The 22,746-nt window shown below is 40.0% G+C and overlaps 1 protein-coding gene across 2 annotated transcripts in view; it reads left to right on the forward strand.

Annotated features, from left to right (window-relative positions):
- The window catches only part of dsx (transcription factor doublesex), a 223,217-nt gene extending 200,918 nt beyond the window's left edge, over window positions 1-22,299 (forward strand). For both annotated transcript variants that reach the window (XM_017900020.1, XM_017900019.1), the window contains exon 6: window positions 20,663-22,299. The gene's annotated coding sequence lies outside the window, so the exon portion shown is untranslated. The remainder of the gene's footprint in view (window positions 1-20,662) is intronic.
- Window positions 22,300-22,746: the final 447 nt, after the last annotated feature.

Consider the following 22,746-nt stretch of genomic DNA (forward strand, 5'->3'; position numbering starts at 1 on the left):
CGTCGGCATTCGTCGGCATTCGTCGGCATTCGTCGGCATTCGTCGGCATTCGTCGGCATTCGTCGGCATTCGTCGGCGTCCGTCGGCATTCGTCGGCATTCGTCGGCATTCGTCGCACCGGTTGAAATAAAGCAGCGGAGACGAGCCGAATTGCGCGACACACAGCGCCGCGGCGCGACGATCGCCACGAAATCAGCCCCCGCGATAACTGCGAGAGCGGACCCAGGTTGTTCCTTTAGCCTGTGGCCAAGAAGGCCCAACGATTGCTGCGGATCCCGAGTCAGACACCGGGCGCACAGTGGCGTGACGCGCGAGGGGCGCGAGGGGCGGGGGGGGGGGCGGGCGGGAAGGAACCTGACAAGCCAGGCGTGCGGGGCTTTAGCGGGGACTGACGTTTACGGCTCGGAGCGGTCGACCTAGCGCCAGTAAAACTTGGGAAGAAATACAAGCGAAGTCCGCATCGACAGTTAAAGTCATACGCGCGAAAATACAGCCGGGCTTCTATGAAATACGACGTCTGTCGAGCGCCTACCTTTGGCGAGCTAAAGTCACCGGGGTCCACCCAGGATACGCGTCTCGTTAATGAAAAGAACACCGCCTCCTACCGATCTTCTCATGGACGATAATCGAGTTCCACGACCGTACGAAGGGAATGGCCACCCGCGATCAGCGGATCGCCAAGTTTTCGTCGAAACTTAGTCCACGATCCCCTCCAAGCCTCCTCGCGTCTCTTCAGTGGACGTACGTGTACGAGAGAGAGGCATAGAGACATGGGGGCCCGTGGTGTGTCACAGGGAACGCGAAGCTAGAGGGAATTCGAGCGCAGGGAGAGTGGCTGATCGCTTCCTCGAGGCCAGACTCTTTACTTCGTTGTCGGATTTCGAAGGAAACCACGTGGAAAATTGAAGGCAGCCCCTGGCTGCTCGAGGAAGCTGAGAAATACCAGAGATCGGAGTGGGACTGATACCAGTTCTTCTTCTTCGCTTGTTACCCGTCTGATATGTCTGTTTAACGTGTTCGATGCTCAAGGCGCTTTGCGTGGATCTTGAGGAAAGATAGATGTGTGTCGATACTCAAAACGTTCAATTTGATGGGATCGTATTAATCTCTTTTACCGGGCCGGCGAGTGCTGCCCGTCATGAAGTCCTGGTGCAAATAGCACCGCGTCTTCTGGAATGTTTTCAGAAGTATCATACAATTCTGGATTAGTACGTTCAGATGTACTTGAGTATAAGTGTGGATAAATATACAGGGTGTCCTGCAACTGCTGGTACGGGCAGGTGATCATACGTGAAAGAATAAGTGGATATGCAAAACGACTTTTTATGCTTTTCAATGAGTTTTTTCATCCTTGAGAAAATTGCCTTCAAATATTTACTCGCGTGCTATTAACAAACATCGTCTGTAGGTGTATTATGGAGAGTGAAATTTACCTGTATAATGAGAATTAATTTTGTTGTTCAAAAAATTAACGATATCTGATATGCATTGATGCTTTATTTTATTAAATACTGAAGCATTATCAGTATTACTCGTGTAATTCTTAATTATTCCGAATTAATGATTGTAATTTAAGATTTATCGATCAATAATTATCCTAAATATAGTAAAAGTACCCTGTTGCTCGAGTAAATATTAAAAATGTAGATGCATCAATGTATATCGAATTGATCAAACGTTAATATCGGTATTTTTAATATAAAACGATGTAAAATATTACACAGAACAAATATTACACGTTCGGTAAATAACTCTGCGATCGTTGTGATTTATAAATTTCTGTTACACAGGATAGATAGTTGCGTAATTGCAATTTGCATGTGATTACGCTTAATAGGTTAGGGCCGCTGCTGTGTAGCAGAACAAAGCAGCGCCATCTAGCGTAAAAATCCGGTACTACCCATTAACCAACTCGATAAAACTTCCAGCCACATGGCGAAACAGAGGGTTAAGGTGAAATACCAGGGAAATGCGTAGAATTGATTCGAAGTGAATGAAAAATGCGAATGGTCTACGGTCGAAACAGGTCGATGATAATCTCAGGCTCGATTAAATGAAGGATTGTACACGAAAGAGACTTAATGAAGCGATGCTATTCGAAACAGATACATCGTTTCGTTACTATATCGCGCAAGAAATATGATCGAGCATATTCCATGAATTAAGGCGCGAATTTTATGGTTGCTTTTTAAAAATGAATAGAAACGATCGAGAGCGCGATACATAATAACAGCATGTGGGTAGGAGCAGTAAAACGCAGATCAAAGCGACAGATTCCACTGTTCCGCGAAAAGGTTATTCACTTTACTGAATTATTTTGCGAATAGCTCGATAATAAATCTTACCTGGCTGAAACGAGAATTTTACTCGATGCCATCTTTCATGATCCAGCACCGTGATAAATGTACTTTCATTAGTACGAGACTGTACGACGAGTTCGAGCAAACTGATTAACGTTGGAATTATCGAATTCTCCAAAATAACTGGCTTCGGATTTTTTGTTTTTCGTATTATTCAAAGCGTGCAGCCATTTTTGGCAAAATTTTCTGTTTTATCGAAGTACGAATGTGATTATATTTCTTTATCGCAATTTTTGAAGATTTTATTCTTTCCAAACAAGATGTCTGACATTTTCAAAGCTTACCTCTGCAAGAGTGCGTTAAAATCGTTGTTCGAAAAAATCAGAAATATCGCAAAATGTAAACGGTTAATAATAATAAAAATATAATACTAAGCTTATTCACACAAGCACCTTGTACACTTCACGACAAAATTTAAGAAACAAGAGACTGATAAGCAAAATTTTGAATATTTTTTACTTATATGCCGAGATACATATATTAAAATTAAAAATAGTAGTAAGATATTGTTTTATGCATCAATAAACAACTAATTATTTTCATATACCTTGTACGAAACTTGGTTTTAATTTTAATCTATGTATCCCGAAAAATAGAGGAAAAAGTTGGCAATTGGCATAATTCTTGTGAATAATTGCATACAGAACGTAACCAATACGACGCAAACATACTTCTAAAAACCCCACGAACCCGAAAATTTCTCAAAATTTCTCAAAAATAAGGTAATCATTTTACCCACAAAAGTGTTGCGAAATTTCAGAAAATAAAAATCCCAGGAACCCCAAAATTTCTGAAAATTTCTCAAATATAACATAATCATCTTACCCACAAAAATGTGGCGAAATTCCAGAAAGAAGATCTCATGCTATCCCATTTTCAGATAGCGAGTATTATTTAAGAGAAAAAGAGCCGGGAATACCTTTGGAAGAAAGTTGAATCCCCAGCTCAAGTGACCCGCGGTTCGAGCTGTACGCTGGATAGGTATTATTTGAAGCATTCGTGCTGATTTTATGGTCTTCCCGCCCCTTATGGGGAACGCGAACGGGGTAGAAGTGAGAATTCGCGAAGCACTTACCAGCAGACGATAAACTTCCACCCACCGTCTCCGCAACCACCGTTGGCCGTTTCCATTTTAGCTACGTGCCTGGATGTGTCTTCTTCTCCTTAGACCTCCTTTACGACCTCTCCCGGGCCAGTATTCCCCTCGTCTGGAAATCTGCCTAGATCATCCATCGGATGAAAGTCTTTGTCGACCGTAGTAGACGCTAGCGAGCGGTGGGAAGATGGTGGACGTAAGTAGGGTGAGTACGACCATGGCTTGCGGGTCACGCTGATTAATCCTGCGTCGTTTCCGAATTAGGCTCCCCTTTGGCGAAGGTGTATCGGCACACCACGGAACACCAGACATGACAGCAATTTATTTTTATCCGGTTTTTAGAGCCAGCCACGGCCAGGGAATCCCCTCGCGATGCGGATGCCCGATTAGATGCCCGTGTGCACTCCGGTTACTGGGACCGGTTGATTCCAGTGGAAATTACACGCGATTCTTGCGTCTTCTTTAATAGCTAACTACCCAGAGGGCCACGGGGTGATTAGATAAAGCCTTCCCTTCCTCTGTACCGAATTACGGGAATAAAATGCGAGGCGTAGAGGGACGTGAGCCTCTTGGATCCTTTTACAACGTACTCAGGCGTTCACTCGCGGATGCTACGAATAACTTGAATTGCTTGGTCAGGTACACAGTGGTGATGGTGTATAGGGTGGGTCAGGAGAAGTTGAGAGATGATTTGATTCGGTGCCGAGTTTCTCTATTTTTATTTTCTTATGAATGAAATAGGACGCTCAGGTGTTTCGATAAATTGCTTCAGTTTCTCTTTGCTCTGCTAGTTTTTATGGGATTTAAGAAGATTTTTTTCCTGTTTCGATTTTTCTCTTTGTTTATTTCGTGTTGGAAACAGGTTGCGAGGAAAAGGAAGCACTGTAGGAATTAACATTGGTTGTTCGTATTTTCATTTTTAATTGAAGGAGTAGGAAGCCTCTGCCGCATTTCTCTATCCAATTTTAATTTCTTTTTGCCATGGTAGATTTTATGGGATGTAATGGGATAGTTTATACGAAACGTTTATTTTAATATAAAGGTTGGGATGGAAGAATTCTTTACGAAGAACTGGGATTGAAAAAGTGTCTAGATAAAGATAATTTCAGTTAAAAATTATCTTATCCAACGTTCGGAATAATATTCTTGAATCTTTTCGTATTTGTTAGACAACGTTATCGAGATAAATTCGACGCAAATATTGCACGCAGAGTAATTATAAAAGCTCTGACTGTGGTTTAATATGTCGGTAAATTAAATTAATAAGTAAAACGGAACTCGGTGACATTTTAAATACTTGACGTAATTATTTCCGACCTAAAATACCATTTATTTTCCCATATGGTGACCCCTTCGCGATATTTCTTATGGTAAGAACATTCTTCAATTATACAAAATGAAAAGGAGTGTTTTAAGTGAATGTTATTAAGTTCAAATTACTACGTACAGGAGTAAAAAGAATTTTAAAACGTCATTCCCTTTAAAAAAGGAAAAAAAGAAAAAGGAAAAATGTAATAATGACAGAGGCCTCTTTTGTACCTCTAGCAGCTGCCAAAGAAAAACAGTTTGTTGCATATTAAATGACCGGCTTCCTGTCCCATTTAATGTCCAAAATAAAATAAAATTAGAGTCCGTATCTGCAGTGGTTTCGGAGAAAACAGCTTGTAAGTCTTTATTTGGCCCACCCTGTATAGGAACATGGTCCCAATTATCCGTACAACACTTAAACGGATATTCGGTTGTTTAAGTGCCGTCGTCTGTGTGGTAAAAAGGAAAAACACGTTTCGTTAATTCGTCGATCGCGGCACTGTCTGAATGGAGAAAGTGAGATGAAATACTGATACTGGAAGTAAATGTTGTATCGTACATCTTGCGTCCTTCCAAATTTATGTTAATTCGACGAAAGTAGACCACGCGTGATCTGGCCAACACGAGTATGATTGAATTATGACGTTCGGAATTTTGTACATTTTTTAAAAATAACCCATTCGTATGTATCTATATAATTTTTCTGCAGAAAATGATTTTTACAGAAGATCTTTCTCGTGAGAAAGCATTAAGCGTATAACTCATGCTATAAACGCAGGTTATACGCATTAATTATTTTATAATTGACATGCATTATTTTGCAATGTATATCTTTCTATAGATACCAAAAATACGCGTAAATGGCAGAAAATCAAGTCAACTTGATTTTCTTTTAACCAAATGTCATATGGTTTTACTTATAGTACTGTTGAGTATAGTTGTGTTTAGTGAGTATAGTACTGTTTTTGTAAATTAATTGGTTAGTCGCTTCACATGCACAGTCTGTATATCTATTTCCACGGGGAATCGAGATCAACATGGTAATTCTAACCAGTTCAACAACATAACTTCGATCAGCTAGGAAGCTAACTAAACCTACAAACAGATCTCTAGAATCAATTCGTTCCTTAACTCCTTGCGTTGCAATGATAAGCATAGTTCATCCCGAGTTTCTCATGCCATGCTGCACAATGGTGCACGACGTGCCACTAAAATCATGCTTAACATATCTGAACGTGCATGAAATGTAGAAATAAGTCTCCTTGGCAACGTAATCAATGCCACGTACCTTTGTTTCATCAAAATTTTTTGAAAAATACCACGTGCGTACAAACTACAATATTAGCTACATATAAACGACTCGACTTCTATTTCAAAGAAATTACGAGAAGCTTGCAAGAAATTACGTTTAAATTCATGACGGAATCGTATTTTACCTATTTCTTAAAATTTTGTAAGCATTTTATACAAGATTTAATTATTTCTAAGGACATTTACTTCAAATTTTAATCATTTTAAATTTCACTGCGAAATTTGATTGATACGAGTAGAGGTAAACTAATTGGTAGTTAATTGTAATAAGAATTAACCTATACACTAACATTTCAAATTCTACATATTTCCGTAACCCCACTGCTAACAGAGTTAACCTAAAATAGTTCCCACTCCGGACCACCCGGTATATAGTAAAGCAATTAAAATCAAATGCTTATTCGATTCAAAATTTGTCACAATTAAATCGCGAGAGTACACTCGCAAGTACCTAACCTCAAAGCAAGTACCCAAACTTAGAAGCGCGTCGAGCAAGTGAAGCGCCGCCATCTTGTCGTGGCGTTGCTCGCGTTGCAGTCGCGTTTCGTAGAAAATTTGAAACAGGGTCGAGGAGGAACAGGCGAATGCTCGTCTGAGATATCGCGTCGGGTAAGGAGATTGCGAGGCGGCATAGTTATAAATCAAACTTTTATGGGGCACCCCATGGTCAATCGGGAGAAGGTCGCTTTCCTGAAGAATGGAACATGAACTGTGAAGCGATGCATGATCCGCAGCCTGTGTCTTTATTCCTCTTTCATCGTACATCCACCTTCCTCCGATCGTCTTTCGACGTTTCCCGTGGCTTAGCTGTTTCATCTTAACCCGCAGACATCGATCAAGCTTTTACGACTTCGTAATTACGGGCCGGGCCCCAAGTTAAAACCCGCCAAGATGGCCGCCGTATTCTCCGCTTTTCCCCTGAAATTCGACGACCGGGAGATCGTTCCCCACGACGAGTCTGTCGAAATTCTTTCTGCTCCCTCGATTTCGATGTCTTCCCGCATCGACGAAACGATCGGCCCGAAAAATAGAGCCGAGACGAGCGAAACGGAAATTGTTTAGTATTCGGGGTGTCCGTAGATGGCGCCACGGGATCGTAATTAGGCAAGATCGTGCAAAATCTTTTCGCGCGTTCACTCGCACGTGGAAATGGGGACCGAGATACGGACGAATTAAAATTCTTCGAGCAACTAAGATGGCGTAACTCTCGCGTGGTTCTCGCTTTGGCCGGTATCGGGGAATATATAATACTCGAGGAAATGAACGATTAAGATGTAGCCAGGGTTTTCAAACGTCTGTTGAAGATTAGACCTAATGAGGGAAATTGGTTCGTAATTAGCTGCTTGGGATGTGAAATCGCTTTGTTAGCGTCGATTTGTATCGGTAAAGGATGGATTAACATATAAAAGAAAAATCGTGTTCTTTTATCTTGGTAAATTGGGCAATTAGATTGGGTGGGTTGAATGGAATATTCGATGCGTGTATGGGGGTAATATATGGAGCTTCTTTGTGTAATCTAATTATGATAATGTATATTGTATATGAAACTGTATGCGATTAATTTGAAACCATATCTCGAAAGTATTAATGGATTTCTATTTATGGCGAGCTACGGCAGTTTCAGAAATTCTAAATCGCGAATTACAGCAGCTTTATAAATTTCAAATGTTACAAATTAAATTGTCTTCGGTGCATTATTATGATTCCATTTACGATTATATCGCTCGGTTGCAGAACACGTGATTGTAATTCGACGATTATGTTCAAATACATTTCTCTTTTCTTGTATCCCTCCAGTCGTCGATTTCAAACGATTCTTATCTTTCCGTGAGTTTTAATACTCTTACGATTATATTCAATGTTAACTCAGAAATGGCTGGATTTCGAATATCAGAAAAGTATTACGAATTAAATTTCTTTTTAATGTAACATCACGATTGATTCATAGTTCGATCGTAAATCACGCGATCACAATTCGAGCAATTCAAATACCAAACCCGCGACATTTTTGTGAATTATTATACAGGATTTTCACAAAAATCTGTGTTTGGTACGAATTAATCGACGAATATTCGTACCCCTTGAATTACGCATTCTAGATTATTGTAATTTTCTTAAAATTCGAGCTTTAAAAATCCTCATCGATGGGAATATTAAATTTTTAATATATCATTATTAATATATTAATATATCGTTCTTTCTATCAGATAACAGGAATATAAAAATTCAAGCTATCGCAAATTAAACTATTTACAATACTGTATTACGATTGATTCTTCGCTCGATCATAGAAGACACGATCGCAGCCAGGAAATCCGTAGTCGCTGATCAATCTTCGAGATGCTCGACTGCTTTCCCCTAATCGCTATGGAAATATTAATTACTCATTCCTTGATACCCAAGTACACATATTACCAGTGGTTCTGTAGCGAATATCTTCTCGCGCGCAATAGTAATTATTGGTAATGATTTGCAGAAAAACCAGCTAAACCAGGGCAGAAATGATATAGGCGATGCATATTAATAGTACACGTGACCTGTTTGCTTGATGTATATGGTGATGATTCATTTTGAAAAATCTTTTTTGCACGCGTATTTGTAAGTGTGTATCTTGAACATGAGACTCGTCATTGAATCACCCAACGTCAATTCCTATTTTTCCAATTTTCTTTTCGACGAATTCTAAGAAATATTAATAGTACGATTTATTCAAAATTTATTTTGTTTCCTGATATTTATTTCTATATATATATATATCAGAATGCATCGTGACGCAAGTAAAATTTATTTTTCTTCGGTTCCCTGTATCCGAGGAATTTATCCAACCGTCTATTATAAAATTATTCGATAGAGTTACGAATAAATACCGATTCAGTGTATTTAGACGACACTTTGTCTCAGGATTGTTGTTCGAACTAACACAAGAAGTAAAGAATCAGTGGATCTTCGCGTGGAAGAGGAAGACTAATCGTTCCTTTGTTGAGATAAATTCGAGACAATGCCTCGAGGCTGAGAACTTTCAAAACTGAAACAGCTGCGAATCCTGGAACTGCTTAGCGAGAAATTCTAAATGTTTTACACGGTTTTCAGGATGCAATTAGAGATTTTTTCAAGAAAGGAATGGAGAATGTTTGATAGAAAAATCGACAAGTTTCCTTTTATGATTATAGGGTGGTGCTGGGAGAAAGGAGCTTGATCATGAAGAATAGAACATACATTTTAATTTCTATGTGATCCAGATAAAAAAAGTGGGTTGATATCGAGACGAAACAAAAATATCCGATACATTTTTGAAAATCTTTGGAAAGTAAGCTTCATTCTTCTCCAAAAATTATAATTCAAATTTAAAACGACGTGAAATAATTTTATAAAATGACTAAATTAATTAGGTATATATTCATTTTCTTTTTTGATTATTCATACCATTTCTCAACTGAGGATTCGAAGAAAATTCGTCATTTTTATTTAACCCTAACTCGAGAGGTACCCTTCAGTTGCCATTTGACAAAATTTCGAAGATCGATATTAATTAAAATATCAAAATTAAGACAATGGAACGGTATGCGAAGTATCAAAATCAAATATTTTACGTGTCAATTATATTTGATTTCTTATTTACTGCTCAAAAAAATATCGTCAGTTTTATAACAGAAAATCTTTGAACTCTGTTAGTCAGAAAAATCGTCGAGTGCAAAGGGTTAAATATTTCGATATTTATTTAAAATTTATTTAAATTTGTGCCAGTAGAATATTCATTATTATCGTATTATTGCTATATTTATAGTTTTAAATAATATATTATACATTTGCAATGTTATAATATTATGCGATTATTGTTATTATTATAATTTTATAATTAGATTTTAGCATACAAATGATGGTGATTAGCCGATTTCATCTTGTACGCCGCTTGTAATTATGGTTAACTTAATTCGATCTTCTAGTTATGCATTGTCTAGCCTCGAAAACGCGATCATCGGTACTAATCAGTTTTGTCTGCAATGTAGAACGAGAGGGTTGGAGGATAGTGCGCAATGTCTACGAATATATTCAGTAATCCGATCTGTAATATGCACCATTCAGTTATAATTTCTTCCAAGTCACGTTCTTATCTCGCTGGCATCCGTTTCAACCATTTCATGCCTTCATGGTTTACTACATAAATCACTGTCTTATATCTTATGCGTGTGCGTGATTGTATTTAACTTTCGTTCCTAGCTTATTACAAATTACAAATTCTAATCTACAATGTCGTAGTTTTAACGAGCAGCCTGGAGAACATATCTCGGATTGGCAGAATTAACGGCACTCTGACTCAGTAATTTGATTTTAATTTCGCGCCGATTTCAATTTATAATAAATATCATTTCAATTTTAAAGGAAAAAAAGAAACGATTTCATCTGCTCGATAAATTAAATTCGAGCCCCCCCCCACGAGAGACAGGTTTGGCCATCACCGAGCGATTTCACTGGGGAAAAAATGTTTTTCTTCCTTCTGTTGTGTATTTCACGACGTTTAAGTTATTATTAGTTATGCTAAGTTACCGTTAGTTGGCGTTATCTCTTCCAGATATTGAAATCCGAACGCAGCTGCTTCTCGCTGCCACTAATTTTTATTGACACAGAAATCGCAATTATACATACAGTAGAATCTTGATTACGCGAACCCTCCGTTATTCGAGCACGTTTTATACGTAAACATTTTAATTCGAGCGCTTTAAATAATTAATGTAACGATTTAAGACCTAAGAAAATTCCGAACCCATAAATTTTTTCCTACTTTGTTTATTATATCAGCATTAACATCGACGAAGTACGTAATTTATCATTTAAATAGTCTCTTATCAGAACATTAATTACCGCCCCAATTAACTCTTCGTTATTTCCACCTAGTATCTCAGCACTCGTGAGAATGCTAATCATTTGATACTGATGATTAAAAGACACTACGTTAGATATTAAAAACGTTGGCTCTTTGAACTCCTGTGTCGATTGTGACTAAACTCTAATTTTATTTTCAGATAATTCAAAGTTTCACTAATATCAGATCTATGTAAAATTCCAATGCTATTACTGACATAATTAATAACGACAATTTTTCTAAATGGAATCCTGTCAACCATCTCTTGCACTACGTCGAAAATAAAACACTTAAATAACAGGAAATGATAGAAAAGAAAGTAAAAGAAATTAGGAATATAAAGGGTTAACGTCGCATTAATTGGCACTCGAGGGGGGCCGTTCAGTCGCCATTTGATAAAATTTCAAAGGTCGATACTCATTAATATGTCAAATTTAAGATATAATGTAACCGTGTACGAGGTATCGAAATCAAATAATTCTGTCTGTTAATTATTATACGAATTCTTATTTACAAAAATACTGCGATTTATAACTAAAAGCAGAATTCCCCCCTTGCACTTGTGAGGCATCTTTCAGCCGCCATTTGATAAAATTTCGAAGATCGATATTAATTAATACGTCAGATTTAAAATAATATAACGGTGTGCGAGGTACCGAAATTAAATAATTCTACGTATTAATTATTTATATATATTTATATACTTATAGCAGAAAATATTTGAACTCCTGCTCTTCTTTAGCTAAAAATCGTGGAGTGCAAAGGGTTAATTGTTGATTAAAAGAAGGAATATATTAATTCGAGAAATGCAATAGTGATTCTACTGTACCTATTAATTTTCATCTATACTACTTTCGTTATAATTTTTCTGCACAACATGAAGTTATCCCAGTATCTATGATTTTCGCAAATTATCTGCATTTAAAATAAACGTAGGCTAAAACAAATACCAATATTAACTCTTTGCACTTGAGAGGTGCCACTCAGTCGCCATTTAATCTGATTTTAAAGATGTATGGTAATTAATATATCAAATTTGCAATTACCCAACGATGCGTGAAATATCGAAGTAAAATAATTCTATTTGTTAAATTACATAAGATTTCTTATTTGCCGTTTTAAAAATATCGTCGACCTTATGACAGAAAGTCCTCGAATTACTATTTTTCTATAAAAATCCCCTAGTGCAAAGAGTTAATATTAATTTCACTTCGTTGCAAAATTTAGAGCACAGAAAAGCTCTATCAGTTTGTTTAATTCCTTTTATTCTCTCTGTCTAATCTAATTTAATAAAATAGAAAAATTGATCCACAAACTATTCCTCGAAGTCATCCGAAACGAGTATCGATTCTTGATCGACCGCACCCCGGAGTCCGTGCTGTAGGTCCTGAGGACCCCGATGAAATATAAAACGCGGAATTTTCGTTTCCCATTGTTACCTAACCCAAAGATAAACGTGCAATCGAGAGAATTCGTATCAAGGTTTTAATTTTACTTTCCCGATTTATTTTTAGACGTGAAATAACGCTAATTAATAAAAGAGTAAAGCTCCGTCGACATAATTCGTTGCATTTTGCTATAAACGTGGCAAATGAAGGTTTTAAAGGAACAAAAAGGAAAAATTGACACGTTATGGGGGTAACATGTAACACGTGGGCCTACTGTACTATATTTGAGTGCACGTTACAGATCGGTAGCGGCGACTTTAATTCCTCCACCAACGTATACCCACACTCGCGCGCCCCTGCTCTTCTGCCGGACTCATGGTGGAAGAAATACGACACGGTCTTGTTAGTATTAACATTTTTCCTCGCTCGCTAAATCCTAGATATTTAACATGTTGGCGAGCATCAATCAACGGGAACATTTACACACTGGTACCAAGCTAGCCCTCCCCTCTGGTCCTCCTCCTATGTTCATCAGCGAAGAAATACGACACTGTCTTGTTAGTATTAAATACTGTGTCGTTCTTTTTAAGCAACGCCTCTAACGACACGTCGTTAAAGAAAAAGAAGTTATATAGCCCATTGCCCGTGTCTTTCTCCGTGGAACGCGTGCCTTAATAAAACTGCTTCAAAAATATGGCGACCGTCCGTGTACGTGTTCGTACGGGGAAAGGGGTGCGTGTCGGGGAGGAAAGAGGTGAAAGAGGGGAGGGCAACGGATAAAGAGGGAAACAATGAAAAAAGCAAAGCTGAAGTCTTAAAAGAAAATCAACTATGGCATCCACGGCGTTCCGCTGCTGTAAAGAAGAGAAAAGAGAGGACGAATGAAAAGGAAGAAGGGTTTCACGTGTCTCATTGCACTGGAAAGTCATGAAAACGAGTCGTAAAACCGCGGACGGGTCTGTGGAGGGGAACGGGACTCGAAGTATGCCGCGAATGTGTGCACCCCTTGGTTCATAAGCGTTAGAGTACCTGCTAATCTCGTACGAAACGTGATAATTGACACAGATTGTCATGTGTTCATTGTCAATGATGCATTGGTCCCAGGTTTGGTGTCTGCGTTAGAGGTGGGTTTCTTGAAAATTGGAAACCTGGGAGCCTTTTGGAATTCAGGAGAGGTTATACATTTTGGAAAACTGGGGGTGTGCACATTCTGATGCGAAATTCTTGAGGGTTGAATAGGAAGAAATGTAGTCTTGATGAAATGAAGTTTCTGTCACGTTACTGAAGCGGAGTTTCTGTAGGTCCTGTGTTAATTTCTAAATCCTATATTCTGATATATCTAGATCCTAGGTTTAGGTTCCAAGTTATGGAGTGGTATTGAAAATTATTTAAATTTAAAGGAATTATTTTGGGAAAGAGGATTGCTGAAGATGAGAAAAGAGGTAGAGAGTTTAATTGGTAGAATTTTTATTGTAACATCGAATACATGAATTCTTTATAGTGGGAAATAACAACGTAAATAATAATTCCTAAGAATTTTATGTAATTGTATTACATAATGTATTACATAATACGCAATACACGTACAGAATACGTATAAAATAAGATTTATAATTATATTAAATTGGCCAAGTAATTGGTATCGGATTTTTTCATCAGATTGTATGTCTTTATTTTTCTTTTTTAGTACAAAACAATATTTCTAATCACGTACTAATTAAAATCATTTATTGTAGATCAGAATGGTCAACATATTATTTAATAATTCATTTCTGTTTCTAGCAAAACGGGTATCATTCTCTACTAAAAATATCGACGTTATTTTTTGGTACAAAAATAATTACACGATAATTATATTCAAAAAAATATTATTTGATAAATTGTAATTATAAACAGAGGGTACATGTGACTTATTGTTAGACGATCCAGTGGAGTAACGCGATAAAACCCTCTCGGTTGATAGGAAAACGGTGGCAGAATAACAGTCGATCGTTCGGGTGGTTCGTTTTACGAGTGGAAATAATATTTTAAGCTATGTCGATGGGTTAAATATGTGTAACATTTGATGGGGTCGTCTTGCGTAAGCGTTACGAGTCTCGTTACGAGTCTCCATTAACCTACCCTTCTTTTCCCCCTGTCGTTCTACGTTCTTCCGTTTATTCTCTTTTCCTTTCCTCGTTCCACTCGTGCACCCCTTCGTCCGATCGTTTACTCACCCCCCTGGGAAATTCTACGTTGATTCAAATAGAAAACGCGACTGCATTTAGCTAATCCTACTGTGAACCTCACAGACTTTTACTTGTTCCTCGATAAAATGTGATTATACTCGTTCAATAAGTCCAGTAAGTTCTATCAAAATTGTCATCGGTATAATTTTTAATGTATTTATTAATTTTAGAATAATTACGGACTCAGTTTATTCTTTTCAAAATAATTCCTCTATGAAAATTAAGAAAATTTCAATTAACCCTTTGCACTGGAGAGGCGACGCTCGATCGCCATTTAAACAGATCCTAAAGATCGATGTTAATTAATATATTAAATTTAAAATTACCCAATGACACGTGAAACGAAATAAAATAATTCTACATTTTAATTTACATACGATTTCTTATTTATCGCTTTAAAGATATCCTCGACTGTATGGCAGGAAGTCTTTGAATTACTATTTTCCTCTAATGACAAAATCGTCGAGTGCAAAGGGTTAAGGGATTTCATATAAATTGCTAATAAATTTCAATATTCAATATTCTGTATCTAAGTACGAAAAACAATTCGCGCACCCCCAAAAAGAAAAGTACCAGAAATATTACTAGACATCCCCAAATGTGGGGATAAACGTGGTCTCGGCGTTGCATATATATATACATATACATAAACCCAATCAAGAATATTATTACCCCGCTCAACCCCCTCTATCCATTAATACTATCCATCGTCGAATAAATACTTCATTCCCGCCCATAAAACTCGACCAAAAAACGTGAAACAGGTCCGGCGGATAACAGTACCCCATACGTCAAATTCGAGTTTTTTACGAGGCGTGCAACGGTCGGTCCGGTTCCCGAGAAAGCCGTGCGATTTTCTGGACTCGGAAGCTTCCTGGAAGGACCGCGGGATTGTTAAACCGGGAGACGGCGGTTAATGCTTGCCTCGGTTCACGTATTCATTTTCGGCGTCCTTTATGCGCGATCACGGATCAGTCTTAAGGACGCGCTGGACACAACTGGCCCCTCCACCGGAGCACGAACGGGACCGATTAAGGAGCGGTGGTGGGGGCGAGCCGAACGTCTACGAAAGTCCTACGAGCGTCTAACGCGGCCGGGATACCACTGGGCCGGTCTTTATCGCCGCGATGCTTTTCCAGGCGTACGTATACGTCCACGAGACTCGTTTTACGACGCGGCCAGGTTTTAGTGCCGGACGAGGTTTCGCTTCCCTAGGATTTTCTGACTTTAGTCTCTTCCATCGACGGGGGATATTTTCGCGGATGCCTGGGATACAACCGCGAGTACCGTCCGCTATCGCGTGAACGTGGCGCGTCTAATTTAGCTGTATCGATAGTTACAGTGGGGGGAATGAGATTTCACGCGGCGATGAGCGCGTGGGATAGGCGCGACGCGTAATTGGTCGTCGGTGAAAGTAAATTGGAGGTGGAGATTAAATGTATCGTGGAGTGACTGTGGTAATGGATTGTAGCGATGATCGCGTTGGGCATTAGCAATGGAGGGAGTGGAAGGTCGTATTGCAATGTTTTGTCTATGGTAACCTGCTGCAAAACGAGGTGAATGGAAAAATATTGTTCGCGCTGACGTGTCACGTGATATTTTATTCTTACTTCAATGGTTAACCAGTTGTAATAAAAGTAACCACTCGTCGATAAATTCTTTTTTAATTTTCCGGCTAATGTATATCGTACGTTGGTTTTTAATGGAAAAATGGAAAATAATTTTTATCTTTAATTATTAACCCTTTGCACTCGACGATTTTTTGGCTGAAGAAGAGTAGGAGTTCAAAGTTATTTAATTTCACACACTGTTACGTTATCTTCAATTTAACGTATTAATTAATATCGATCTTCGAAATTTTATTAAATGGCGGCTGAAGGGTGCCTCACAAGTGCAAGGGGTTAATTCTGTTTTTAGTTATAAATCGCAGTACTTTTGTATTTTATTTAGTATTGCTGGGTCATGGAATATTCATCTCGTTATCTCGATATGTTCTTTCATCTTTTTATCTTCTCGACCTTTTTATGCATATGCATTACACTGTATTTACTATTATTGGTTCTCACGTTCGTTCTTGGTTATATCGTTCCATAGACTACAGCGTTTGCAGATGGGATAATTGTGTGTTTTTATGAAATATGAAAAAGCAAAAAATATAGCGATTTATCGATGCAAATCTGTTTTAAGAAATGTTTCGTAGTCAATTAAAACGTTTCATGGAAAACGGAAGCCTCGATATTAATTATGTCTAGAAAACAGTGGAAGCGAGTAATTAGTTCAGTTGCACATGATAAATGCCGTCGAAGCGGAAAATTATTTGACTTACTCGTTTCTTTTTATGCAAGCCTTTACATGGAAATCGGAGTTAATGCTACCTAGAATGCTGGTTATTTTGTTCAATTAAAATTTGACGACAGCTTTCCTATAAATTATTGAAGAACTGTTTAGAAATTAATAAATACGAGGAAGATATAGAAACGAGAAAATTAACTGGCTCTTAATATTCCATCGATCGATTTTAATTTGTAAATCTGTGTTTCGTTAGAGAAACTCCAATTCTTTCTGCCTTTTCTGTTTCACATGGAAAGAATCTTTGGATTGCAACTCGGAGATCGAACAGCATTCGCGAAATTCATCAACGTCGATTTTAAATCCCAGTGAAATCTAGTATGAGATAAAATGATTATGTCAGAGCTAAAAAATACGATGCATGTATAATAAATATACCTAAATCTGCTAGTTTCAGCTTTTTTAAATTCCAAAGCTAGTCAGAATTTAAACATTCAATTCTTTTAATCAGGAAATCATCAGGAAATTCTTTTAATCAGAGAAATTACAAAATTTCTTTATGAAAAATTCGAAATTTCTCTGAGCAGACATAAAGCAGACATAAAGGACAAAGAATCGAAGAACCGAGAAATGCAGAAAACCTACTTGAAACCTTCGCATGCTACCCTAATCCTCGACTAGTATGATTGTTTCACACACGAACCACAAATTTCGCGTTAATTTACAAAATTTCACCGCTCAAAACCAATTGAATTGCCAAAGTCACTTCGATTTGTATAGATTTTTGAACGAATTGGTCAATTGTATTGCCATTTTCGACTCATATCGCGGTGAGCTAATAATTTTGGGTAAATTAAGGTATATTAATTTAATTAATAATTAAGGTATAAGGATAAAAAGCTATTGAATCGTTAGTCTTTCCAATTTGTACATGTTTTACTCGAAACAAAATCAACAAGCAATTGCATTAATCGTAAGCACATTCTTAGACTCCTAGACTAGTGGGTTCGTCCTCCATCTCCAAAGGAGTGAACGTAAAAGAGAAAGTATAGAGTGTATTTTACATATTAAACACATAATATCACTTTCTGTTGCATCAACCTGCATATCCCAACAAATCAACCTAATTAAAACCTAATTTTGCAGTCTCGATTTTACCTCGTAGTTCATGCATGTCCCAAACATACTAATCGAGGGTCAGACCAACGCTTAACCTTAGAAACAACAGTGGTAACCCCAACCTACTCGTAACACGACGATTAATCAACCCATCAACTAACCCAAACACCTCTCTAACCACGAAACACGAACACGTCGCATAGCACAAACCCTACGAACCCTATGTACCAGGCGACATCTACGAATTCCCTAGACCTAACTAGACCCCAAGTCCAACCACCACCACTTCTCACGGACATATGGAAGCTCGTATATTCGTATATCGGATGAAACGAAACGATAATTGATCTATGCATGCATAATTCTAGAATTGCAATATAATATAGATGATCAGAGAATAGGTTAATACAATGGCTGTAGAATTGTGTTGATGGCTATACTCAGTACTGTATTGTCAATTGTTAATGTCTCCAGCTATAATTGATTTATCCTTTGATCATTCTAGAATTGCTATGGAATTCAAATCATCAGTGAACAGATTAATACGACGGTTACAGTACTGTGTTGATGGCTGTACTCAGTACTGCATTGTCAGTTGTCAATATCTCTAGCGATATTTAATCTATCCACTAATCATTCTAAAATTGCTGTAGAACTTAGACGATCAGCGAATAGAGTAATCCAATGGCTACAGTAATGTGGAGATGGCTATCCTCTGCACTAAATTGTCATTTGTCAGTATCGGACGAGCATAGCATAAATCCTACGAACCCTACGTACCAGGCGACATCTACGAATTCCCTAGACTTAACTAGACCCCAAGTCCAACCACCACCACTTCTCACGGACATATGGAAGTTCGTATATTCGTGTATCGTATGAAACAAAACGAAGCGGACGAGCATTGCACAGACCCTACGAACCCTACGTACCACGCGACATCTACGAATTCCCTAGACCTAACTAGACCAAGTCCAATCACCTCCACTTCTCACGGACATATGGAAGCTCGTATATTCGTGTATCGTATGAAACTAAACGAAGCGAACGACCGATCGTGCAGAAATGGAACGGTCCGAAAAGATGGGATGCTCCCTGAAGAGGAACCAGCGTGTCTAGACTTCCGAAAAAGTCAGCCACGACCCTCCGCAGCGGCGGCGGAGCAGGAAACCGGGTTTGGTCTGGCCTGGTGAATGGCGGGTGGGTGCACGTATGAAAACTAAGTCCGGGTTTCATTTGACTGGCTTTACGAGGGAGACATAAAATGGATTTTACTGTCGGCTAGTTCGCCAGTTCTCGAGTTGGTAACATTGCTTTAGCGAGCATAATATAGCCCCCTTGCCTTTCTTCTCTTTCTCCTCGTGTTCCTCTTTCGTCGCTCTTTCCTTCCCCTTCCTCTTTCACTCTTCCTTTTCCACGTCGTCATCGGGACGCTCGCGCGTCCCTTTCGTTGTCGTTGCAACGCGACTCCTTTGTCTCTCTCTCTCTCTCTCTCTCTCTCTCTCTCTCTCTCTCTTACTCCCCTTGCCCCTGTCTCTACCGTCCCGTACCCTATCTCGTTCTCACTCCTGTCCTAAACCACGTCGTCGTCCTTCTCTCCTCTGGCTCGGTGTGCTCGACCAGTCGCGTCCTTAAAGTCATGCTTCGCGGTAAGTTTCCGCCCTCTGTCGGTGGAAAGTTTTCGCATGAGAAATGTCTCGCCGGTGGATTTAATATCCGCTGGATAAGACGGCGGCGCTGTGGTCGTTAAGTTAACTTCGAATTCGTTTCCTGTAGCTGCTTCGGGTAGAGTGGTCCGCGGCCCTTGCTTGCGCCTCTCTGTGTTACCTTTTCCTCGGTTGGCGGCGCCATTACCGCTCGTTTTTGGCCACATACCGACGTTTAATGGCCGCGTTTTCGCCCAGCCACTTACATACGTTTCTAACCTGCTTTTTCTCTCTTGTTTCTTTCCTTTCGTTTTGCTCTCGTCTTCGATTCTGGAAAAATGAAAAATACCGATAATTATATTGGAAAAGAAGATTCACAACAAACGGGAAGAATAATTTTCCGTATACCAGTCTTCGTTGTATCGAATAGAGTACCGCAGGTGTTCCGCGGACGTAAATATAGTTCCTTGGATGAAGTGCAGACGGTAAATTCAGTATAGCGTAATATATCGTGTTATATTCTTTTGTCCAATTTGCTATAATTTACCGTGTGTAATAAAAATTAGAAGAGGAGTGTCGAAGTACAGTTGTACCTCAGCCAGCACTTAACGCCTGATTTCGACGCCGGTGTTATTTCTAACCGGTTACCTAGTTCCACAATGGTTATAAGTATAACGAGGCAAGGTAAATAAACCTAATCGAACTTCACCTTCGCGATACAAACGCACACAGGGAACACGAGGTATCGCAAAAAGTACGCGAAAAATACTTCCTATAATCAGGCGCTAATAAATTACCATACACTGTCATATACTACTCTTACGTACCATACTTATTACGCTCCGATTACAACAATATAACTACTCATGTTACCAACCTTACTTGATCACGTAGATAGAGATAATAACCACGTTATTATACACAAATCTCGGGTCCAGCGTATTCGACCGAAGGCGATCTCAAAGTGTTCCTCCACTTTGGCGGATCTCGACTCGGTCGGTGCGCTGAAATGTAACACATCGCTAACCGCAGGTGAACCTTTTTTTCTGATTTCAGATCGATTACCAACCAGTCAGTGAAGTAAAGCGTCTGGAAGAACAGGTCGAATCCAAAGAGAAATGACTATAGCGAAGACATGAAAAAGAGACGAAAAGGAAGGCGAGGAGGAAGTGGCCTGGCTCTGGTCGAAGAAGGGAAGCGGCGAGGGAGAAGTTTCTCCACGGAGTGTTCTCTGTTCCATCTTGATCATCGTTCCTTGAACACTCGGATCGCCCCTCGAGTACCACGAAACGACGAAATTCGCAATTAACCCGGAACGTTATACTTTTCGAATACCGTCTACGGCCACGTTGCCCGGTTCTCTCGCGCCGATCACTTGTCCACATTCGACACGAGTTCCCGAGCTATTCGATTCACGAACGGGGTTCGATCGTAGGACGGAATCGGGACGACGACCACGACAATGACAACGAAACGACGAGAAACAGGACGAGTGTCTCTTTGGACGACTAAATTTTCTTGCCGTTTGCAAACGAGAGCAAGGATACGATATTGGGGCGCTATAGGCGATCGAGAGAGAGAGAGAGAGAAGAGAGAATGCGTGTCGTTCACGGACGATCGACGAAGGGAATCGATGCTCCAAGGTCCTCCCTTGTTCGGACAACAGCGTTGCGATTCGAGCTCGTGTTCTGAACACAAAAGGGATCCAGCCGCAAACAAATCGGGAGAAAGAGAGAAAAGAGAGGAGAGAGAGGAGGAGAGAGAGAGGGTGCGTTGTGTTCCGCAGACTTCTTCGCGTTACGCTTGTTTTTTTCCTACGCTGACCGGGAGAACAAGAAAATCATGAAGGTTTTTGCGAGTGGATCGTGGGATGCCGGGGTTCATGGACAACGTATACCTCGGGCATCCCTCGTCCTTGCACGTCCTTCGGTTCGTTGATCGAATCTGCCACCTTCGCTCACTCCTCGTCTCTTTCTCTCCTTTCTTCGTTTTCTCTTCCTTGCGGTTTCCTCTCATTTTTATCTTCCAAATTGTTCTTTTCGTTAAATACCTTCCTCTCGTGCTCCATTATCTTTCTCCCTCTACTTCCTTTCTCTCTCTCTCTATTTGGTTCAATCTCTGGGCACTCTCGGTCCAGAGTAGCAGAACGCAACGCGTTGTTAAAATACGAAACGAGGGACGCACGGTAGGGCTCGTTGGTACGATTACCAGAGACGACCGTCGCCGACCGGTTGCTAGAGCTCAGTCGCCCATGAACGAGATCGCTCGACGGTCTTCTCGATGATCGAGTGTCGTCGTGTGCTGTAAACCACGCATGCATGACCGCCCCTCGGCTCCTCTGTCCGAGAGGCACTTTCAAAGCCTTAGTCGTGCTCAGTTCTGCTCGTGGTTTCGCTCCTTCCCGTGAAACGTGCTTTCCTTCTGTCCGCGGAGGATGATAAGCGTCGACGATCACGGTTCTTTCCCCTTGATACACGTAGTCAAACGCGATTCCAAGGAACCGCCGCGTGTCATCTCTCGCCTGCTCGCCGCTTACCTTAGCCTCGTTTCACGCGACAAATTTGTAAAAACCGTGTCACGTCGCGAGTCGACGAGCAAGCCCCCCTGTACACTGTCAGGCTAGCCTCTGCGCTGGTACCCTGCGCGCATGTCGCGCGTCCAGTCGGTTCATGCGAGTACTCGAGTGTCGTATATGCGGAATGTACACTGTCAGGCTAGCCTCTGCGCTGATACCCTGCGCGCATGTCGCGCGTCCAGTCGGTTCATGCGAGTACTCGAGTGTCGTATATGCGGACAATCGAACGGGACGAAAGGGTGGAAGGGACCTCTGGAAGATTCGTAGCGAACGGTGACAACACATGCGTGCAAACGAGCGCGTTAAGACGGCCGCAAAAAGTACTGTACTCGAGAGCAGTGTGCGAGCTTTCGCTGAGAGAGGCGTCGGTCGAGAAGGAATCCCATTGAATGCCGCGGAGTTATTCAGCTGCGTGCGTGCATGCTCGTGCGATCCAACCGCAAACACGTGTGTAGTTCCGTCGAGGTTTCATTTCCGAGCACAAATGCCTCGGAGGTGGACATCTTCATTCGGCCAATTCGTGCGCTAGTCGTGCGCTTCACCTGTGACGAGAGGTTGAAGCCGT

This window comes from Eufriesea mexicana, unplaced genomic scaffold (assembly GCF_001483705.2).
Source record: "Eufriesea mexicana isolate 0111107269 unplaced genomic scaffold, ASM148370v2 scaffold1028, whole genome shotgun sequence".
NCBI lineage: Eukaryota > Metazoa > Arthropoda > Insecta > Hymenoptera > Apidae > Eufriesea > Eufriesea mexicana.